Consider the following 7,246-nt stretch of genomic DNA (forward strand, 5'->3'; position numbering starts at 1 on the left):
AAAGGCCCGTCAGTCTGGAATAGCCACAGTAAATCTGATGCTATTTCCCATTGAAAACATGGTACTCGATATAGATAGTAGTAGGTACAACCACTTAAAGTGTAATACACTCACTAAACATTTTATTAACACCTGAATACCTGCATCCAATTACTGCTTCAAACCAATTTCCTGACCAATCAACAAGCATCATATTTCACTTCACAAGACCGGTCTTTGGTCTTTACTTGTCATTTTGTTTTCCTGTAACTGTTCAGACACACATTACCACCTCAAATGATTGACTCCATTACACGATTTATCAATTAGAATATATTTGAGTGTATTTGATCGATGTAAAAGCATACAGAGATAATGAGGAGCTGTACTATTAAATATTTTTAACAATGAAGTAGCACCCATGCAGAGCTGACAGTCTTAAATCAAACACATGGGCATCTTTGTGATGTGTGCAAAGGCAGTAATTATGATGGGCCCTTGAAAAGCACATATGGATTGCAGAGTGTTTAAAACGTTTGGTGGAATCTGTCAGCATAGAGGAAACATTCAGTTCTCTGTTTCTCTGTCACTTTTTCTTCTCTCACAGCTTGACTGATGCAGATGCATGATTTTTGATAGGGGGTGTATTCTGCAGAAGTCAACTGTTGTTTGGTCTAATTGTTAAATATTTAGGATCTCTTTCCTTATGATGTTCTACCAAGGGTTTTCATGGATAAGACCTGTGCTCTGTTTGACAAACTGTGTGCTATTACCAGCCACCACCAGGGAGCTTTTAAGAGACTTTTCCCCTCTGTCCCTCTGTGCTCATCACTGCCTTCCATTTACAGCAGAAAGCCATCATCTCGCTGTAAAGCTGAGACAGAAACCAAGCAGAAATTCTTCTTGTTGAAATGAACAGCTGAGTGTACATCATGGCAGTTTCTCCTGCTTGTCTGTTTATTTACAGTGGATTTCTTCCTGAATAGGCCCTGTTACTGCTCTGCTGACTCATGAGAGCAGATTAGCTCTTTACTGACTCAGCTGCTCTTGGATATTATTGTGCCACTTTACTGACACTGTAAAATGAACATAGTAATGTCAAACATACCTGCATGATGTGGCTGCACAGAGACAGCTATAAAGCAGTTTATTTCAGTTTGTGCTTTACAGGACTACATTTTATTTAGACTAATCAGTCAATTTATTATGATTTTATGACTTATTCATTTTATAATACAGCAGAGATCTTTAAGCAAGGGTTATTATGACATTTGTCCAGTCCATTACTACAGTAAGTCTTGTAAGCCTATGTGAAAATACTGGTTAAATTCAGTTCAGGAGTGGAACTTTGTGTCTTTGTTTCTTTTAAGTATGAAATATAATTTGCAAAATGCTAAATGTGAATAATTCTTCTTGTCAACTTGACACTATTCGTTGCCTTTCCTTTTTAAATGCAGGTGCTGAGAGAAAATAGCAGCACTGTTACAAAAATAACCATGTTCCTATTCATTTCAAAATCGTAGACACTGTAGTCAGGTTTCTTTTTGATTATCTATTTGTGTCTTTTCGATTTGGCGCTGTCATCTATTTTTGGGAGAATTTGATTTTGCCTTCCTGTTCTCCTTCAGTTTGTGTTGGCCTCATCTCGTATGCTCTCCTTTTATGAAAAACTTTCAAAGCCATCAGTGGGACACAAAGTGGAAGACATCATTTGAATTTCAAAGGCCTGACAGAACACATTGCTTCTATCAGCAGAATAAAGGTCCTTCAAAATGAATCTTCCACACTGCAAGTCCTCCTGGATGCTGCTTTCTCTGCCAACAAGGCGAACAGCCAGCAAGGGTTATGGAGAGAACAGAAAGTCATGCAGCCAGACTTGATAAGAAATATAGTGTTACCCCCCTCCTACCATGATAGCTGCCATTCCAACAATGACCAAACGTGTTTTTATGGAGCAAGCAGCATGATGTCAGCCTGTTCTCAGTGTGCTCCTCGGTCACATCAGCGTATTTCTTCTGTTTTGTAAAAACAGGCCTTAAATGGAGTCATTTTCAAAGCACCCTAGGGAGGTGTAAAACGATGCATGAAAGCACAAAGCTGGAGCTACTCCCAAGCCTTTAGCAGTCCCGTTCAGGAAGCAAACAGCACCAACCAGCAGCAGACAGCCTCCAGTCGTCACTGCTATGAGCTAATTAGCCATCACTAATGTGAAGCTGCTTCCATTTTTACTCACTTTGATTTAGAGGACTTGTCCTCCACGGAGACAATGTAAGCTTTATGGAGTGATGTGGGCCCTAAATGATTCCATAAAAAGAGCACTTATGGTTGCTTAGTGTCACAAGTGACTTCTTGGAGGAGGGAGTCAGATGTCCTCATCAGATAGACCTTCATAGTCACCAGAATTTATTGCTGGTGTTGTATAGATTAGTTGACTTGTTAGCAGTGTGGTTGCGCACTGTGTCCCAAAGGGTCTGTCATTTCCATGCCTGCCATTCTTTGTGTATGTGAGCAGCCGTGCGCTACATTCTGTTAGTGTTTAGAGAAACATAAAGTATCACCAATTGTTGTGAAGTTTGTTCAATGCAATCGAAACAAGTGCGTGACATTTAAAACATTTTTTTGACCAATAGCCCAGCTTTACTGCACACACTGCAGGAGAGCTGATGGAAATTTCTGACCTCATGCAAATGTTTGTTGTACATATTATTTAGCTGCATAATTGGAGTGTTTTTCTCTGTTTCTGCTTTACTCTAATTAGATGTTTTGTGCAGATGAAATTGTGAATCTGTGAAACAAAAAGGCAGCCTAATGAGCAGCACACTGAAGGAAAGTTTCCCTCTCTTCATCACTCTTTCATACTTTTCTAGTATGTTGCACAAAAATGTAGAGGTTCAGAGATTCTTACGGTACTCATCCCAACACGTGCCAAACATGCAGACTTAATGAAGCCAATCTGATCTCTTCAAATTCCAAAGCACAAACTGAGCTCGGTCTCAGCTTCTCATTTTTCTCTCTTTCGGTTTCTTGGTGGTGCACATGTCAGGGGAATCAATCTACAGGACAGGAGGAGGGGAGGGATGACACAGCACTCATTGCTCACCCACACAGCCTCGCTCTGCGCCTGATGGTAAAGCTCTACGATGATGGGAAAGAGTGCGTGACAAGATGAGGAAGACGAGTGATGGGGTCCCTCCATCACAGCCAGTGCCCTGTCAGGCTCTCTTCTTTTGTCCCTCTGCTCAGACCCGGCCTCTACACTGGTTAAGCTGGTATGTCTGGGTAGTTCTAATCATTATGAAATAATTGTATTAACATTCAGCAAAGAGCAATCAGAGCCAATCAGAGGCACTGGTGAGGAGGAAGGGAACAATAAGCCGCTCACTGCAGCCCTCACCATCTGATCCCAAATTTAATTTACTGTTTAATTTTGATGAACGTTTTATTCTCTACTACAATGTGCAGCCTCCTGCACCCATGTGAGGTATCTGCAGATAATCATTTTAGAAGCACCATCATTTTATCTCTCAACATTTCCGCCCCGCTGACTTTGAAAGCAGTATTTCAGGAATCTTAAAGCTGCGGACGTGAGGGGACTCTGCACATGGTAAAAAACCTTGACGTCTTCTGTTAAGACGACTTTTATCACACTTCACCTGTCACTAAGAGAGGAGACCTTCAACAGCTGCTTCATTTTTGATATTGAGAGCCAAAAGGGGATTTAAAAAATATGATGACTTTCTGTTTCTTATAAAGTAACTTACTCGTTTTTGTGCGACTAATCAGAGCACAGTGTTTGCTTCTTAGTGCTCCTTTGTTTATGGGCAGCGGTCCACGAGCCCCAGCTGAATACTAAGTGTTTATCAGAGATGTTGGCAGGCCAGCGGCCAGCAAGCAGTGCAAGTAGCAGCTGTGTTTTGCTCTATCAGGCCACAAAGATCCACAGAGCCACAAACTTTGATCCCAAATCCGGCACTATCAGAACAGAGCACTGCGCATCCTCTTTGTGCAGCCATTTTTCTTCATTACATCCCCCCCACAGACAGCAAAGATTGTAACAGTGTCGACCGCGGTCTGGTTGGCCACCACCATTTATTGAGCCACCTCTACAGGAATCAAAGACACCAAAGAAAAAGAACCAGAGAATGCCAAGGCTAAAAATAAAGCTGGAACAGACTCACAACCAGACTCACATAATCCATCAACAAAACATTTGAATCAAATATTCACTGTCCTTCCTTTGAAAAGCTAAACAAAGCTTTTTAAAGCTTGTATTTTGTGTCCTTTGTTTCTCATACATACATTAACATTTAATATAAGACTAGAAAGAAGATGCCAAATTGTATCCTATAGAGAGAGAGGATTTACATTGTGTGACAGTGAGTCAAGGTTAAGACAAACCATAAAATCATCTCATACAGTTTTTGTTCTGTCTTCTACAGTGTCTAAATCCTCACAGCACAGATTGTGATTAATAAAAAAGGTAGGCTTCATTCATGTTTGATGACCTATCAGTGGTAAAAAACACCATCTCTTCAAATTCAAATGTCTTTGATATTAAAATTGTAAAAGCGTACTCTCACATGTAGTATGCAGATTTATTAATTTATGCTATTTGGGTTGTGAATAGATAGATAATGGTGTCTTTTCAATGTAGAATATGCAAAATCAGCATTTTATTGGTTGCTAGGAGAAAGAAGTGCATAGTGGAAGGAAAGATTTTAGGTCTCCAAGGCGATGTAAAGCCTCAGGTCACAGGTTGATGAAAGAGGAACAGCAACAGTCTTGGTTTGCGTAGTCAAAGTATGTTTATGCCTATAAAATATTTTAAAAATTAATTCCAGACATTTTCTTTCTTTAAAGTGAGTAGTGTGTTTCCATTCAAAGAATTGCACTGAAGAAAATGGATGGACAGCAGTCCAAGGGCAAGTGGCGAGGAGATACAGTTGAGTGAAAAAACAACACATCCCCTCCCGGTTTACAACATGTTCTAGTCATACATGGTAAGAGTACATTTATTACACATTCCAAAAGATACACTTCCTGTAAGATGAGGTACCAAGAACTGGAAAAACTCTAGGGCGTGATGAGTAAACCTGTTGTATAAATAGCAATCCAGCCCAAAATAACCATTATTACATTTCTACCATAGACTGCAGTGCTGATTATCTTTTGAGTTTGATTTGAGTATGTTTGCTCACCTTGTGGTGATCAAAATATCAAAAATAACCAACTCAATTTCATATCAGAGCTATTAGTGTTTTCACTAGAATAAACACCCAACAAGGTCAACCAAGAAGGTTTCCATTAATGTTTATATCCATCCATAAAGGCCATTAAAAGAATATGAATATTTGATTTTGAGGTTTAAAAAATATGAAGGACATCTGCTATTGTCGGATGTAGGATAATATTTTTGCCCTTTTGCAGTTTGTTTCCTTTTGGACACACTCACACACAGTATCTCTGCAAGGCCACCTGTACTAATGGATTCTGTTTGGATTTCTTACACTCATTATTTGTGGCAGCGTGTGAGCTGGACATACTCTGCACCTGTGGCTGTGAGGTAGCGTTATCAAAGACAATGTCTGCAAATGAAACAAACTGAGAAGGAAGTTCTGTTTCTACAAACCACACTTAAAACCAGCTGTTTTAACCTCTTGTCTCAGTTCACATTCCAGATTACTGACATCATCTCTTAAAAACAAACAATCATCATTTAGGTCCAGAAATTTACTTGGTATGTGTAAAGTAGGACAGTCAACAGATGAGCAGTAGCCACACTACGTCCTTCCCCCAGGTAAGGAGGAGCTGACAGTGATACTATTGATTATCATTGAGCTTACCTTGCTTCTGTCTGTGATGGAGTAATTGCCACCCTGGCTGTTAATGCAGCTGTCCAGCCTGCGGAGTGTCCTTGGACTCCGCTGTCATCATATGCACAACGTCATATACACTGGGCTGTGTGTTTATTACTCTGTGACCCAGATGCAATGGGAGCAAACAACTCCTGCACATACAAGTGAAGTCAAAATGTTCTGTATGTGCTGTTGAAAAGGGTCAGTTCACACAATTTATGCACTAAATGTAACTGATCAATATACAGTATGAAATCAGTCATTTGGAAAAACTATGTAATTTATCATCATTAAGGGAGAGGCAAACATCTGCACTGGTACAGAGAGAGTGTGTGTAGCTATGACAACATAGCTACACAACAACCTAGGAAAGGCAGTGGAATAAATATGTAATCTGCTGGGTAAATAATGAGACGGTGTACTGCCACATCAAAAAGCTATATCAGGGCTGCACCTTTTGGGTGAGATGTGTCCTGGAATCCAAAGTTTATATTTTAATGACACATTTTACATACACATTTTATGCACTTATTTTTGTGTTAAGTTATTATTCCACATGATATATCTTTGTGGCTTTAATAGCCAAGACTGACAACATGCTGTAGTCTAACTGACTGTTCACTGAAATGACTTCAAGTATTTAACACTGCGCTTATTTGGGTTCTCATCAAATGAATATTTAGATGGCATTATAGCAACAGTAACAAGAACATATCATTTAAATATCATCTTTATATCAGCTCCTGCTCGATAAATTCTCTTTGTGAGTCAACCTGTACAGAATCTATAATTTACATATTTCTAAATAATTATATGGCAGACAATATTAGACGTATCACAGAGGCATTTATCTGTGACAGCTGTGATCCCACCGTGAGATTATTGAATAATACGAGCTGTGTTTTCATTTAATTTTTGATAGGCGGCGCCTTTAAATGCTGCAATTATGCTGGTAAAATACCAACACCCCTTTTTCATTTTCTCATTTAGTATACTATAATATTATGCAGAGACACCTGAGACAGTGGTGAGAGATGAGCTACATGAGCCAGACTCCTGTGGGGTGTGGTGACAACAGGAGCATGATGAGACGGCAACATCCCGACTGTGCCAAAAGACACACACACACACACACACATGCAGATATTCAGACCTCCTGCTGCATGCAGACAGTGAAAATCCAATTTGTCAAAGAATTGTGTTGGGGCTTTAATTAATAAGGCTTGTGCTGGTAGAAAATGAAATTAGATGATTACTGTAAACAATGTAGCTGCAATTCCAGGAATGCAATGGTGTTTTGGATTCTAGTATAAATATTGTCTGCTATATTATTGTTGAAAAATGCATAGTTTTGCTTGCCTGCAGGCTTAGGATCACGAGTTGAGCGAGTACTTGTCCTGCAGGTGTCAATG

The sequence above is a fragment of the Parambassis ranga genome, chromosome 5 (assembly GCF_900634625.1).
Source record: "Parambassis ranga chromosome 5, fParRan2.1, whole genome shotgun sequence".
Taxonomy (NCBI): domain Eukaryota; kingdom Metazoa; phylum Chordata; class Actinopteri; family Ambassidae; genus Parambassis; species Parambassis ranga.